General features: G+C 43.7%; 1 protein-coding gene across 18 annotated transcripts in view; it reads left to right on the top strand.

Annotated features, from left to right (window-relative positions):
- msi2b (musashi RNA-binding protein 2b) overlaps positions 1–17,469 on the top strand; it is a 206,922-nt gene that overhangs the window by 97,328 nt on the left and 92,125 nt on the right. The gene's annotated exons all lie outside the window — the stretch shown is intronic.

Genomic DNA, 17,469 nt, shown 5'->3' with positions numbered 1-17,469 from the left:
TCGCGTGTTACAGATAGAATAACTTTTTTATTAATTTTCTTTCCAAATGTTAACGCTACAACCATCTAGTTTATCGATGGAAAGTGGGACCTGTTGTGTCTATTACACACGCAGCAGACACCTACGACAAAACGAGCAGATTTGTAGCGGTGAGGCCAGGACATCCACAAAGAGCTGTTTGTTAGATGTCAACCGCTGTAATTAAAACAGAGCTGGCATGGCTGCAACTATATCCAGTGGCCTAATGGTGTTTATGGAGAAGGACCAGAGTAGGGGCCGTTTTTTTTTTTTTTCCTATGTCTATTTATTTTGGACTCAAAGATGAATGATCACTTTGCCTTTGAAACTCCTGCACTCACAATTGATTTAATTGAGTTGAATTAAACCTAAGCCAACTAGAAATAGAGACGTAGAGTAAATCTATGCCGCCGATCTATAAAAGCCTTTTGGTCTTCGATCCGGATTACGTGGATTATTTTGCTGCCTGGTTACAGTCGCACTTGATTTCTATCCCTGGAGTCGAGGTTCCATAGTTATCTTTGGTTTGAGTGGAGGGTCGATGGCATGTGATCACATCGTCGGACAATAAACGGCCCCTCGTTTCACATCCGTTGGTGTTTGTGTGACAGATTATATCTACATATATAGTATCTTCATCAAATAAATAGATGAATAAATAAAAAAGCTGCTGGTTGATCACATGAAGAATTCACCTAGCAGTTAGAGCGCCATCAAAGGTTTAGGAACACATTAGATTGCAATCGCACCAAAAGTAGGGAGAAAAAAAGAAGAAAGAACTGGCACTGAAAGGACGTGTTGTTTCAATCTAGCAGACTGGTGGAGAAACTCCTGTGGAGCTGCTTCTGCCATACCGTGCATCTACTATAAATATAGCCTGCTGACTGTTAAGCAATTTTATTGACGTAGTTTCCTAATATGGGACAGTGAATGCATCACTTCCCGTAGACGCTGAGAAGCACCGAACTACAAGGACAGGGTTGCAACATTCAGTGTTTCGACCACACCTATGATGTACATGTTAAGGCTTTTATAAGAAAACAAATGGATTGTTAAATGTGTTTTGGGTTGAGTTTGATCAGCTGTGCCAAATAAAATAAATACCTGCCTGTAAAAGCAGCCAGCTATGCGTCCGTCGTAATTGTAAAGTGGTTTTGTTCCTGTGAAATGCGCACCTCTGCAAATCCACCAAATGGTATCAAATGAAATAAAGACCAAACAACAACATAAAAAAAGGCATGCTAAAAATGTGCGATTGGCAGATGATTGGCGGCATACGTTGCCAACAGACACGATGCCCGAGCTGCCAAATCAGCCTTAAAAGGGACAGGGACGTATCTCAATGTGTTGGTCTTCCTCTGCTCCGGCATGTTTCCCCATATGTACTCAGAGGCAGGGGCACGATCTCATACGACTGTCTCTGTTTGTTCTTCCTGTCTTTATTGTGCTCTGTGTGCTCTCTCTCTCTCTTCCCCCCTCTCTCTCCCCTCCTCTCTCCCCCTCAACTTCAGCCCTCTGCACCTCGGTTACCTTACATCTCTATTGTGCTCCTGCACCGGGGAGGGCGGGTTGTCTTCTAAGAAATCTCCTCTTGTTCTTGGCATTTTCAAGATGACACGTTGACTCTCGAAATGTTATGATTAGCCGACATTGTTTGAGCTCCCCTTCGCGTAAAGCTGCTTAGGGGCGGCAGATAAAGCCTCGGCGTATGTTTATCTTCTACGTTTCAATCCGTCTTTGTTTTGTGACAGCCGAGATGAGACCAGGACAAGATGCTACATTCATCTGAAGTTAAGTTGTTTGTCAGATAGGAACGGAAAGCTGTGCTGTAAACTGGACGGCCGTACCGACCACGTATTCCGCGCCACGTGTTCAGTTATAACACTACTATGGTTTTACTACTCCGGGGGGACTTTTGTTTATGTGTTGTTTCCTGTGAAACGGTCAAGGCGTGTTGCTGGCTTTAGCCGAGGTGTCATAGCGAGGCTTTTCATTGGATCGGCTGCCAGTGGAGCGTGCATCCGCTTGAAGCTCCGCAGCTCCTTTGAAATGGTTTCAAACTCTCGAGGCACCTCGGGCCCACATCAGTCCTTAGAAAGGCATTGCAGATCTGAGCTGGTTCCTTCTAGACATTGGCCGCTTTTTGTACCCGCTGAGTGTTCGCTTGCTTACAGGTTTATTGAAATGTCTGCTTGTCCTTCCCAACGGCACTATGAGCAAATTGGTCCATTGATATTTCTTAATATGGATTTCCTTTAATAATCCTTTTCTTCGGATTTTGCAAAGACCATTTTACTATGAAATTGTTTAATAATGTTCTTATGTAAAATTGAAATGTTTACCTCTACAAATGGTGGCGAGGTCACTCTGTGATATGCAAGATTCTGGCAAAAGATTGTAAACATTGGTCTTGCTCATATGCATTTAATGCTTCTGGCAAGAAGTTTGCATCCTTATCCCATTTGGAACTTTTACCTTTATTGAAGAGATGGATTGAGATTGCAGACAATTGTTGACAGAACTGTTAATGTTGATGTTATAAATTACTGGCTTGAAAACTGTCACACCATTTTATTTGTGTGCTTTTTAAATGTATTTTTTTACTGTGTCAAAACAACTGCGCCATGAGAAACTGACTGTGTTATAATTTCATGCAACCACGCCCTTGCATTAAGGACTACACAACAAAAAAAGGCCCACCTCATTGTATCCCTGCTCACTTGTCAAACCAATGCAGCACCTGTCGCTAAGACACAAAGGGCACAAACAACCTAAAATAAAGCACAGGAGGCCCTTCTGTCTGGCTCTGCACATTTGGTTCAAAAATAGCAACCCTTAGTCATCAAGCTAGATTTGTTTGTAATACCAGATGTATGAGGGTCTGTCAGACTCAGCATTTTAAATATTTTGTGTGACTACTTGTGTGCCCTGGTTACGCTTTCTATTTTGATGATTCCTGAAAAATTCAAGTGACTTGCGTGTGAGCCCGAGTTGAGGTGTGTTGAGTGGGAACGATGAATGGGGAGGCACCTTGTGCATGAAAGGGCTCTCAAATCAAGTCAAGAAAGGATTTTGTCTTTGCTCAGTGTTGAGTTTCTTCCAACAGTGCAGGTTCTTGCCTCAGGTTTGATGTTTTAAGTTGCCTCTGCATTAGATGCATCAGATGGGATCGGGGATATCGAAGGGTTTTAATTGCACAAGAAAAGGTGTGCATCATTGGGTCTGTGCGTTTTTAAATATGAAGACGGAGAACGTCCTGATTTAATCGTATAACGCCGAAACGCCACGTGGTTTGTCCGCGTCTCTCGATTTGAAGTTGTGAAAGTAGTCGCACAGCTAGCTGGAATTGGAAGGATTCATGGGAGTTGCTAATCAGCCACTTGGCTTTTAGCTTTTAGTCAAAGTACACTCTGACACAAGTAGATCAGAGTGCACTGGAAAGAGCAGGCGCTAATGAAGTGGGTGTAGGCTGAGGGGCATTTTATCTTTGAGGCTGGGCTGCCTGACACGAACACTTTTGAAATTCGGCACACATAATTAGTCACTTATGCAAAAAAATCTAAACTGGTTAACCACTAGGGTTGGTTATCAAGAACCGTTTCTCAATTCGATCCGGTTCAACGTGTAAAGGAACTCAACGTTTGTTGGAAAACAGGACTTTAATTTGGAGTTTGGACCTGTCCCTCCTTTTGCATCCGTCAATAAAGGTAAGAGATGTTGCAACAAGGTGGACTTGAGCGAGTGCTCAACATAGTGGCTAAAGGGGCCAATAAAGTCCAAAATGGTATGTCTGCCAGTCGATAGAAGAATGCCAAGTCACGTTGTCTCAAATTCAGTCATCACACGACATGGCGAGATGCTACAAATCACTGCAGCCAATCTGTTGGAAATTAAGGCATTTCATTTGATGAATATGAGATCCATCAAAACCAGAACCGACGAAAACCAAAGTCCCGGTAAATGCATGCCAAAAAAAAGCCTCCGAGTCTACCGTTTAGCATTTGACAGCCGCATTTTTTTTAAAGTGTCTTTCGTTTGCATACATGTGCACGCCCTTGTGTGTGCTTGTTTGTGTGTTTTCTCCGTTTTACCGCCTGTGCACGCTCCCAGAGGGGAAACAGGCTATATGGGGTGTTATCTGCTTCTGCAGAGGGTGACAGCTAATCACCAACCCTGACAAACACTGGGGGAGAGGGGAGGGGGGGGGGGTGACAAACGAGAGAGAGAGAGAGAGAGAGAGGAGATGGCGCTGGGCAGGGGGATTGGCATTTGAATTCTGCTGTGTAACCATGGAGGGCTCGGGATCCTGTCATCACCGCCTCTGTATGAGTCTGGACTTGAGCTGGACAAGCGCGGAGCCACCCACCTGGCCCACTGACAACTAATAACCCCCCCGGCAGTAGAGCTACACACACAGATAGGAGGCCGCGGAGAAAACATTGCAAAAATTCTTGACGAGTTGAATAAATCTTTGCGTTTCCGGAGTCTTGTCAACAGCGGCTTTGATCCCCTACCTGCTGCTCATGTATTCCCCGCCTCCTAGAGAATATTCGCCGAAGGGCTTGCCGGCTGTCTTTATTGCTGGGGATGGCACCGTTAAAGTGGTACCTTGTCAGGTGTAGAGACATCAGCCCTTACAGTGTTTGCCTGTCGCGCAATTAATCGGGCCCAAAGTCTCTAAATGCTAAATGCATTTGCAGACGTTTTTTTTTTTTCTTCTTCTTTTTTCGGCCTTGCAGATGGGAGGATCCGTGCTGAGTTAGTGTGAGCTGCCGGTGTCGCCTGTTGATACAGAGATCAGAGGGCTGTGAGAGATGGAGAGATGCTGTCGCGAGATGGTGGCAGGCAGGCGGCACGGGGGGGACGGGGGGACGGGGGGGAGGCTCTGGTTTTGAGGGAAGAGTTTCCGGTCCATGCATTCCCCTTTGACGTTACTACACTCCTATTACATACCATTATGCTACATTGTTACGAGGCAGGAAAATATCACCCTATTGAATCGTGCAAAGCAAATGCTATTACCAGAAGGGTATGTGCTCGAAAACAAAACCTCGGATGTTCGGTTTTTACATTTAAGCGGACTTTATTGACGGCCGACTGTGGTTTCAATCTTCTCCTGGTGGTCCCGTGCCTTCTGGCCTCCCAGACCAACTGGCGTCTGTCTGTGTAGACCTGATGGGTGTCGTGCTGCGGGGGCGGTGGACCCTCATCTGCTCCCAGTGTCGTACCTCTCACCGCTTTGCTCCCTCCATCTGACCCCGTCACCGAGGCAGAGAGTGACAGATGAAGGCGGGCAAGGAAGCGCGGCAGGGACGGCGGCGTGGGATTCCATAACCTTTTTCCTCTTAATATTCACGGACGGCCGTAATCCTCGGCAAACAAATTCTAGGATGTCTGATGCTTTTTGGATGTCTGATGCTTTGGGATGCGTCATTCATGTCTTTGAGCAGCTGTTTAAAGCCATACACTGAAAACTCTCAGAGGACATCTGATTGGCAAATACATGTGATTTTATTCATTGTAGTTTTATTTCTAAGCCATGATTATTTGTACAAAGTGGAAAGAGAGAACATTGTGACCTTGTATGGACATTATGGTATTGATGCCTTGCCTCGGTTCCGTGTGTGACAGCATCTGTGTTAGTTTGTGTGGTGCCGGCTGCTAATGACAGTTGGCATTTGGCCACTATCAGTGGATCGTTAATTAGTATTGAGAGGTTTGGGGGAGAAGTACAGATTCCCCACCGTCCCACAAACAGATGTGTGTTTGATCTGCTAACCCCAACTTACATGCACACGCACACACACTCCTGAGTACACACACAGTCCATCTCTGACATATGGAAATGTCTCTAAGAAAGTCCCTCCCAGCATACTGATATTGGCACCAATGGATCTAAGCAGAAATCATGGATCACAGCGAGCCTGCCACAGAAAAACCATAAAGACATAAATGACAATAACCAATCCACATCAACAAGCTATGCATAGATGCACTATTAGCACCGTGGAATGATGATGCACTCACCTCACGGGGCAGTATTAGTATAATAACACTTTTTGTATTGATTTGTTGTCGATTTTACATAGAGACGCACTGATTGATCGCCTGTCGGTTCCAACAGCTAACAATGGGTGCATTGATTAGCATTATGATGCATTCTAGCTCTATTCAGTAAGAATGAATATTGAACAAAAGTAGATTATAAAGCTATCCAGACGTGTTCAAACTTAGCCTTGCAAAAGGGTATTTTGTGGCGAGGAACTTGAATCAAGAACTTTGCAGGAAAAGTTTGAACGGCAAAATAAAATATATATTACAGGACGTATTGTGGCCTATTTGACTTCCAAAGAGCGGCGTTATCTCTCATCAGCAGTATACTATCACTACTTTTTTATTTTTGTTCGTACCGGTATTTTTTGGGGATAACATTACTAATTGATTTCTTGTTGTTGTTGCAAAAATTACTATACATAACATTCACAAAATAAAAAGATTTTGATGTTAGTTTATACTGACTTGAGGATAGTTGAGACCACTCATGGCTCCATGAGTAAATTAGAGATGTGACAAAGACAATCAGAATCAGCAGCTCAGGCTCTTTCAAATATTTGGAAAATAGTTGAGGACAGCTGCAATCAGTGCGTCCCTAATTTTACAATCAGGTCCTTATTCACACACAACGGTAAAAATATCAATACAAAAATATCACATGCCCATACTCCATGGGACCGGTAATCTTTGAACAACTTCCCTCAGAGCACTGGCGTATGAAGAGAAGTAATACAAATAATTGTGTTTATTTTTTAATGTCAACCTTTAACGAACCTCTACAAAGTCACAGACACTGGAGTAAAACATTATTATAGCTCCCACTAATGTCAGAGCCTTTGTCTATTCACTTAATTGTAGCATAGTTGTCCTGATGGAATTGCTCTGTGACCTTTAGTTTTTTTATTCCTTCAGCCCCTATATTTGCTAAGTGATGGTATTTTGGCTGATTAGCGCACACGCACACACACACACACACACACACACACACACACACACACACACCTACACAGACGCACCATTACAAAACACAATGTATTCGCTCCAAGAAACCCACTCCCATTGTTCTGCTTTATAACACTGGGAAAGGAGCATCAGTCAAGTATATTAGCTGGATCCTATTACTGTCACCAGATTGCCTCTCTGAGCCATCTTAAAGAGCCCCCAGACAAAACTTCCTGTCATGTTAATCCAAGCTTTAATAAATAGAGGGATGTGTAACCATATTCAAATAGGGGCTTCCGTATTTATGCTGAGAAAGAGAGACGGGCTATCACAAAGTGACAGATGAAAGTGTTTTGCATGAAAAGGAGGAGGAGGAGAAAAAAAAAGTTTTTATCAGTGCTCACTCTGGGGGAGGAATGTCAAATTATTGAAATGGCCTTTAAAAAAAAGCTTAAGCCTAATCTAAGGGAAACACTGCAGGTATTAGGGACAGTGGCCATTGTGAATGAAATGAATGCCATTCAGCTCAAACTAGCAGCTCATTTTATCCCTCTTGTTCACCTATTGATATCAAAGTACATAATACACAGCTTGTCTCCGGGGAGAGATTTATGTTCATTGGACCTGTGAACACGAGAGCACGCCGTCATTGAGCACCTCCGCTGGTCCATGAGTAAGAAAGTCTTTCATTCAATTTAACTTTTGAGATGGTTATTCTGAGGCATAACCAGCTGTGTCGTTTAGTTAAAGCTCGGGCGGTCTCCAAGGAGCAGCAGTAGCCCTTTGCATTCATGATTGCAGTCGACAAAAAGAGAGCTTAAAATCGGCCTCCCAAATTCAAGGCCAAGCAAAGACGCTTCAGCTATCACAGAGAATGACCTGCTCTCTCGGTTGGACTACGTTCATTTCCATGGAGTTGTTCCTCCACTGAAAAGGAAAATAATCCTAGTTAAACCGCTGCATGTGTGTGTGTGTGTGTGTGTGTTTTATTATGCCACGCAAGGGCTTGCAATCTCATTAATAAGCTGATTGGATCCAAACAGGTTTTGATTTTTCCCGCGACTGAACTAAAAAACAGATTTTGCTGAGGCTACACGGCTTGCCCCCATGGCCCCCGGTAAACGCAGCATTATTCGCAGAACCATCACAAACCTACCCCTTGTTATTGCCGAGTAAAGTCGAATAACAGTTTGTGTTTAATAGTCTTTAAAGAAATGGGGAAAATGCCCAGAAAATGTTAGTAATAGTAACAATTGATTCATGATAGGTCATGACACATATTAAATCATATAGTAAATCTATATGTATATAGTACATGCATTTAGCTTAGTTAATTAGTTGCTTTAGTTTATAAATGCTAGTTAGCAATGTGCCGAGCAAGCTGCTTCCCAAAATCTGCATTTCACTGCTGGGGCAATAAAAACCGGGGAATCCTCACCAGAGACTAGAAGAGTCTGAGTACGTTTAGTCGCTCCAGCAGTTTTGAAGGTTCTTGTTGTGCCACGGCTTATTTTGGATGAGCAGTCATGACAAATTGCCGACTTTAAAACAACGCGTCATCAGTCATAATTCTATATTAATTACCGCAAAATGTATATCCAGTGTAATCCTTTTCGTCCTCTGCTACTTCAACTCAGGTTGCGCCTTTTTTACCAAGCCTCTGCCCAGATGCCCCCTTTCCCCTCTGCATGATGTGTTCACACCGTCCCCCCCAACCATTCAAAGGATCCTCTGACCCTTTTCTGCCCTCCAGTCATTGCTGCTCGCAGCTATATTTACATGGAGGAGGGAAGATGGGGAGGATGATGTAAGACGTTCATGGATGTGTGTGTCTTTGTGTACTAAAAGAGCAATCTGGTTGGCTTACCAGGGGGAAAGACATCATTTTAAATAAGTCCTCAATGTTAAACTGTTTGCTCTAGGGCTTAGTGATTGCTCACCTCTCCAAATACTATTTTAGCTTGAAAGCACAATATTTCCCAGCCTGAGCTTTCACAGGGGAGAAAGAGGGAGGGCCCTGGCGCTGCAGTTTCATGGAGGTGGCTTGCAGGCATACTCCATTCTGACAGAATGAGGAGGCACTCTGCAGGAGTGTGGCGGAGAGGAAAGGGGCCCTATTAATAAAATGACTCCATAATGGGTACTTCCCTGTAGCTTGGAAAAAGAAGACAGGCGGATTGATGGACGAGGCCTACTTCCTCGAGCATTCTGAGCTCCGCCGCGTGTACACGCCTCCGCGGGGGTCTAGCCAAACGCAATGCCAGACGCCCGTGACATACCAGACACATAGGAAAGAACACCCTTATAAATGGGTCGCTGTGCTGTGTAAAAGGGTCCGTTTTAAGCTGGCCCTATATCACGGTGTCAAAGCCGCCTTGTGCAATGTGAAAGCTTCCGAGTTCCTTGTGTTCCAATTATGCTACATAGATGTCTGATTTGGAGGATGGAAGTTTCCTTTATTCTTATGTCACAGTCAGGGAAACAACACTCCCCCAATGATAGTGTTACATTTGTAAAATGCACATTTGACATTTCATAGCATTTGCCAGAATTATGGATTGTTTAGAATAAAAGGATTTTTCAAACATGATTTCTGACTGGCTTGGGCAGGGCTTGAGATGCGCTATTAAAATGTCGCTCTGCCACAACAGTGTACTAAGTCCGCCCTAACAACATGGAAGCGTCCCCGAAGGCGTCCCTCCATCATCGTTTCATTACATTTCTTTGGAACAGTACATTGATTAGAGTGGCCTCAGCGTGACCGCCTTTTTAATTGTGTATTTGCCGATCGGAAAGCTGCACAGAGCGCCGCACTAACCGCTTCAGCAATGCTCTGAGGCGTTCCTTGACACACAAAGTTCATCGTTATAATGTACATCAGTTCGTATCGCCATAGCGACCTCCTTGGATGCCGAGCAGGGGAGCTCATAAATATGTAATCCTGACAGATATGAGGAATTGTCTACCTCAAGTGTTGCTCTCAAGCCGTTTTGTTAATGTCAACATGAAGCAAAGTTAGTGGAATAAGTGTTGACATTCAGCCCATGGTGTATATCATTAATAATTGCATACGCACATATTTCTGTCAGATGACTGCTGAGAAAACACTTGAATCACGCTTCTCTGTCGCTCTTGTTTTTCCGGTAATGAGGTACTAAAAAATAGATGAATTGTGGAGGTGAGGGTTTTAATCTCATTCCTTTCGCGTTGCCGTGGAGTGTGCGTCGTTCACGGTGTAAAATCTAGAGGACCACGATTTTTCTCAAACGTGTGACGGTCCATTGGTAATTAGAAGGTCTGTGTTGGCCTCATGTCTCCTCTTGCGTCCTCCATCTTTACTGTCTGCAAAATATGTAATAAAGGTATTTTACAAGGCCTCCACGTCAGTGTGCGAGTTGTCATTAGTTGAACAGTGTTAGAAACATGACCAGGAGAGAGTCCAGGTTAGCTTGAAGGAATGGCATCACTAAACAAATTCACCTTAAGAAAAATAACATGCAGATGAGAGATCTTCCTCCTACATAACAGCTTTTTTTATCTGTGTGTGCGTGTGTGAGGAGTATGTGTGTGTGTGCGTTTGCACTCTAGCTGTGCGTCCTTCTCACTTCTTTTCGCCGAGGGTTGCCACTCACCCATTATTCCTTTCGGGAAAGGGAAAGGTTGTGTTTCAGACCAAACAGAGCTGGCTCAGCCACTGCAGAGGAGACCTGGAAAAAGAAAACATTTCAAAAGTGCTCGTCCATCTAGGCTCGCCCTTAAGAACAGGGTCCCTTTTGCCCCCCTGCCCCCACCCTTGTGTAATTGCAAGAGCTTATAGGCAGCTAAAATGTTGCCCTCTGCTCCTTGTTACGCCGCCACTTGTAAAAAGCTCTCAAGCGTGGATGCAGCACATTGCAGCTCGACGTTCCCGGGCAATAATATAGATTTCCTCTACAAAAGAACAATTGAAAGGGTTGTCACAAATTTGTCCATTGTCCCAGGGCTGCTATCATTTCTCTGTTAATTGGCGCCATTGTGATGGAATATTAGATGCTCCACGCTGCAAAGGGAGTGTTGATGAAGGGCCAGTGCCAGCCGAGGTTTCTCCTTGAACGTCCATGACCTAGATTTCTCATAATGGTAATGATGATGGTAATGATCATAATGCAATATTTCATTGATCCCAGTCTGATGTCTTTTAGCCCCCCCACCCTCAGTGAGGCTGTGGTAGAGGTTCAGCCACTGACTGCTGCCCTTAAGAAAGCAGTGATTCAGTCTCTTGCTCAGAGACACTTAAGGAAAATGGATGCTTGCCAACAAGGGGGCTTAAATCTGGGTACTCCAGTTAAACAGCTGTTTCTCTCTCTGCCCAATATGTTATTGTACCTAGGAGTGTATCTGGACGGAAGTGGTTCAAAGTGGTTCTGTATTCATTGTGACCCTTGGGGTTTGGGCGGATTTCTCAGATGCCCCTAGTGATATTATATAGTTTTTCCCCAACGTTTTTTTTATTGTTATGTATAGCCACAGGGGCTTTTTTTAATGCTTGGAATATTGGATTTAACGAGTAATTTTTCAAATATATGTAACATGAGCGAAAATGTAGAAATCTTAAGCGTATTCTGTCTTTGATTGAAGTAAATGTTAGGGCTCGACCAGCCAGAGAGTCGCACACCTGACGCCGCTCTGCTCATCGCCACAGCTGCAGCTCGTCAGCTCATCCCACAGGGAGGTTAAGAAGCAGATCTGCCAGTGGCTCGCTGTGAGTTCGTGCTCTGTGTTTCCCCAGAGAGGGTTGATTGTTCTTCCCCTGTGCTCCTCTTGGAAACCCTTCCGGAATTCCCTACGCAGAGTTTTTGTTTTCCCTGTGAGTATCGTGTGAGTTTTCATTTTTTTTGATTGGACTAAGAGCGCCCACGGACTAGAGAAGTTTTTGGAGTTGCCTTTTTTTGTTTGTTTCTCGTAGTTGGTTATTTTGTGAAATAAACTACGCCGTTTTCCGGCTAAACCTAAGCTGTGTCTGGTGTCGTGCACTTGGGGTCAGAGACAATCCATAACAGTAAATGTCATATGCATGCAATACAAAAGCTTTAACTAAACTGACTGTTAATAATAATATGTGCAAATATCGAACAATTGCATGAATGAATTACTGTCCATCACCACATTTACAATCTATAGTACTTAAAGATGTGAAAGCTAACTTGCGCAGCACATGGTGCATAAAAATAATATATAATAACAGCTGTTGAACTACCGTCATGGTGTTCTAATAAATAATAATAAAATTCTAATAAATTGGGGAATTGAACATCACAATTAATAGGCATAACTTATGTGTTTGATGATCTTTAATTTAACAACAAATGAATAATTGTGATGCTCCCTGTTAACCTTCATGACTATTCAAGGTAGGTTTTTTTCCAATTAAATTTTCTGACTGTTTAGCCCACTTATTTCACGCTCCATGTTGTCGCTGGATTCTTCACTGATAATATGAATCGATTCATACTAATATTTGATGGAGCACTTTCGAGCAATGATCCATACCTGTTTTCCCTCAGTTTGGCAAGCAAGTGAACGGCGGATTAATTACAAGGTTTAACGTCAATATCACATGTGATGAGCGTCATTTGCCAATATTCAGTAAAATACGCAATAAGGACATCATTTGTGTATTTCTAGTTGCTGATCTTGGATAATGTCCCATTTTCAACAAGCAATCTGAGTTTACATCATCAGGAGGAGAACAAAGGCTCTCTTTGGTTAATTCTCAATGCGTCCAGCCGAAATTAGTATTGGCCGAAGGTAAATAGTAACGTAAAGCTAGATTTAGTCAATTAACGTATTTCTATAAGGATTTGTTTTTCGTTGAACCGACCACATATTAGTGAACAATTGTTTTAGAATCCTGTCCAAAACGATCTGCTCTGTTGAGCATCACCTGTTGAACCCATGAAAGTAGCACATACCTTGCCTTGGTTTTGGCAGCGTAAGCACAAATGCCAGTTATCCTTTTCACCAAAGCTGACACCCAGGTCGCCTCATAAACCTCAAGTGCACAGTGCAATTTTTCCACTTGCAAAAAAGTTCACAGCGAGTAAAATGGACGAAGGCGACAAAGAAACCTCTGTGCACCCATTACAACCTGCACAAGGCCCGCCGGGTGCCGGCACAAAGGCAGAGCCCAAAGACTCAACGAGCAGTCCCAGGTCACAATCTGTGACTCCCGTCTCCTTTGGCATCAGATATGATCTATATCAGTGTCACCCCCAAATTGGGGGAATGCTCCCGTGCTAGCCTTCAGCTGTGAGCAGAATGTAAATGTGCATTTGACACCTTTTCTAAATCGCTGTCATAATTCATTTCCATAGCTCTTAAATCTCTCCCTGTCACCTGGCACCACTGCTGTTTTCCTGTCCAAAAACAGAGCACATTAGCCTTTATTGATGCCTTTGTCCTTTGATACATAATTCATCCTCCAGCAGCCCTTTTTTCTTTTTTTTTGCACCGATCGCGTATTCTTCCGAAGGTTGTTCACACATAAGAATTGATACAGACAAAGAGGTTGCGTCTGGTATGGAGTTAGATCTCATGCTGTATGACAGGAAACGGTAAAGTAATTTTCTCCCCTCCCAGCCTGATCTAGAGTTTCAGCGTCACGTTGCTCCTAAGTTGACCTTTTTTGCTTTAATCTATCAGCATTACAGTACTTTGGAAAGCTCACATGTGCCTCAGGTGGGATCAGATTGCTCCTGAATCCGCACAAGCAAAACATTATAAGGGGTATGATGGTTAATGCAGAGTCAAAGGGTTCGTCTGGTCGTCATCTGACATTTACCCCACCAGGCTGCATTACTTTCAAAGGAATTCAATTCCTGTTGTACACCTCAAAGAATCTTGTGCTGAAATTGAGTGTGAAATTTGTTTTGTTTTTTAAACCCTAAACTCCAACAGCAACTTTGGAGGCCCACGCACGTGATGGAAGTGTAGAGGCTGACCCCAGTGGATCTATCTCGAGCCACTGTCTGGTTTGTCCCCTAGAGGCGACTGTAGAAGTAGCGCTTCACCCGCTCATTATGGATATAAATGCGTCATTCTGAGCTAACAAAGTAAAGCGTCGTTCTCATTTTTCTCAGGAAATTGTACACTAAAGAAAACACGCTTATCAATATTAGATATCCATTTCAGACCATAGAACCCCCCCAAATACACCCTGCAGCACTTACTCCCTGCCAGTAATGCAGAGTTTAAATTGGTACTGCCCCTACCACTTGTATTGCCGGTTTTGCTGTTTCTACTACACCTACTACTACTACTACTACTACGTCTACTGTCATTACTCCACTATCGTGTGAGGACGACACTGTAAGGTGTTTATATAATTTAAATAACTAATGTTTTGCTGTATTTATCCCAGGAGAGAAAGATAACAAAAAGAAGAGCATTTTTACACATATTAAATATATATGCAACGTTAGTTAATACCTGAAAATCAAACTGACATTTACAGAACAGGATCAAAACGAACTAAAGGGCACTAGTATTGAATCAGCACCTTCTGGATTTTGAATAAAAGAGAATTGCTGGTGAGCCAACAGTTCAGATAGCTAATATACTCCTGTCAGCCCTTTTTAAAGAGGGGGTTATTTGGTTCAGGTGTGTTTGCTTCAGGTTTAGTTAAAGAGCTCCCTGGCCTCCTTTCACCCCTCGACTGTCTCCTAGCAATCCCCCCTCCCCCCCCTTTTTTTAAGTGGTCATGGACCGTTCCAGTGCATATACCACAGTGAAATGGACTTTTGCTCTTTTCTTCATTGTCACAAAAGGCCAGGCACTCCGCCGGAGTTCCCATTCCCCTTTTACATAGTGATAAGACAGCCATTATCCTTTGAACCTTTCTTTTCACCGAGCCAGGAGAAAAGGAAGAGAGAAAGAAGGAGGAGGAGGAGGAGGACACAGAAAGATTTCTTCCCTGAGGTGAGCCTGGCCTCACCTCTGTGTGGCGGGTTTTTTTGTGAGCAGTGAAGAGGTCCTTAACCTTCTATCAGATGGAGGCACACAGTTGTGTTCTGCTTGAATAACTACATTGAAAAGCCCTGAAGCACGGGAGATGGTTCTATAGACTCTGCAAGTGGCATCTCACATGATGTGTGCATTCTGTTGTTGTATGGGTCTCTCTGACAGGACGGTCCTCTTCCCGATAATGTCGTAACAACACGGTTCACACATTCATATAATACGCTTCCTTCAATAGGCCTCACTTCATTTGACAAAGTAGCAGTGTTTCTGCTCTCAGGCAGTAAATGGCTTTGCAGTATATGCAATGCTATCAATATCCCAGCACAGATATTTGAATGTCATTTGCGGGTTGATGGCTGATGACGCTGAAGAGTTCACCCAGATGAAGTGATTGTAGTCAGCTGCATAACAAAACAAAATTTTGAACTCTCCACCAAATCACCGCGTGGACTCCACGAAAATTGTTACCAATCAATTGTTGGAACAACAGTTAACGCCGAGTCTTAAAGAGAACCAAATTATTTTCTGCACCCATACTGACGCATCCCTCTGCTTGCCGTTCCAGTATTACTTATATTAGATGACAGAAGTCAAAGAAGGCAATACATTGCTGTCTCATGTAAATGATCATAGGCTGTCAGCCACACTTGTCAAATTAAACGTTCTACCATATTTGGTAAACACACCATTCCATCTTCTGCTCTGCAGCACGCTGTCAGATGCGGAGACATTAAAAACAGTTTCTGGTTTTAGGAGCAGATTTCTCAAGCAAAACCAAAAGTTTTCTCACATTTCATTCCAGGACGATGTAATAACGTAATAATGTGCCGAGGAATTTGATGTAACAATTGCGGGACCGTACTGGGGAGCGCCACCGCAACCCCTCTGCACTCCGAGTTCCAGTTATCCTCCTTCCAATCACTTTAATGCAATTTTCATTAGATCGCCTGGAGTGAAACAAAAGGTTAGCTTGTGTGACATTATGAATAAAACTGTTGCTGCAGATGATATTGCTTTGCAGCGGTATATTCGTACACTGCTTTCCCATCATACAGTCATCAGATAGCACATTTGTCAGGTACACCAGACCCCCTTTTCTATATTTGCAGCGTGTTTGTGTCAACAGAGGAAATGGCTGTTTGAAGAGAGCGGCGAGCCACAGGTTCACGCTGAGAATTTATGGACCCTATTTGTGCCGACGTCACAGCGTCACACGAGCTCCTTCCCAGTAGTACGCTGAAGTTACGCATCAAAACTGTATCGGATACCTTTTGACATTGACAAACTGTGACTGGATGCCGTTTCAGAGATGGAGAGAGAATGATGCTTATAGCTCAGCACTCTGCTAACCGTAGCCGTTAGCCTTAGTAAATGGCTAAACCATTCGCAGCATGCTCGCCACAGCATGTTTGGACTGACTGGTTTGAGTTGCCTTGCAGTGAAAGCAGCTGCAGTAGCGACTTTCTTTTAGTAATTCAATGATAAGACCGCAGGTTGTCTTTACTGCACAAAAAGAAATCATAATGTGCAGAAAACGGTCCTTACCGACGGTGAGGGCTTTTGCAAGTGACGCCTTAGGTAGAATGATTCAAGCAAATTGTCCCGTTTCCGGCAAATGTCACGCTGAAGACATTCCTGCGGTGTAGGATTTGATCAGCCTCACATCTGTCCACCTGCAGGCTTCGGTTCCCCACCGACCTCAGGTGCCGAGCTCAGTGTTCTCTTGCAAGGACTAACAATAACCTGTCCGCCTTATAATTGGCTACTGAAATATAAATGTACCTTTCGTATGGGTTACTTCAAACAACATCCGTCGGCTATTTCCGGCTAATTTTGGAAGCGATTTCAGGAGGGCGAAAATAAAGTGCCTGTGAGGCGTGCAGTGAGTAACCGAAGTGTGCCAGCGTACTGTGTGCCAATTGTGTGGCAAGAGGGTGGCATGAACAGTGTGCCAGCGCTAGTCTGCCTGGCTGCCAGGCACTTCTCTTTATCCAATCAGACAGTTCGGCTTGAGGGAGACCCCTATTCTTGTCTCATCCCATCTCCGAAGCTTTATCACCCTGAAAAGCGGGTTAGTACCCCCCCCCGGTACACCGTTACACTTCATAACCGGAGAGTGAATGGCGCAGGCTGTCTTTCTTTCCGTCCGCTGCTGTCCCTCCCTTTGTTTCTCTTGTTGTTGTTTTTGTGCTTCCAAGACCAAATCACAGGCAAAACGGGCGTGCTTCGATCTGCTTTGTGCTTTTGTATGGACTAGGTGTTATTATATATATATATATATATATTATATTATATAATAATATATTGATATAATGATATCAGTCAGAGTACGTCCTAGAGATCCATTTTCATCAGGGATGGGTGAAGAAACAAAAAAAACTGCTGTCTGTCTGTGTGTGGTTTCATTGGACATGATGAGGGATGATATTATGGTGGATGCTGCCGCCGTCGCCGCTG

This window comes from Gasterosteus aculeatus, chromosome 7 (assembly GCF_964276395.1).
Source record: "Gasterosteus aculeatus chromosome 7, fGasAcu3.hap1.1, whole genome shotgun sequence".
Taxonomy (NCBI): domain Eukaryota; kingdom Metazoa; phylum Chordata; class Actinopteri; order Perciformes; family Gasterosteidae; genus Gasterosteus; species Gasterosteus aculeatus.
The sequence above is the reverse complement of the archived record's forward strand: the minus strand, read 5'-3'. Positions and strand labels throughout refer to the sequence as shown.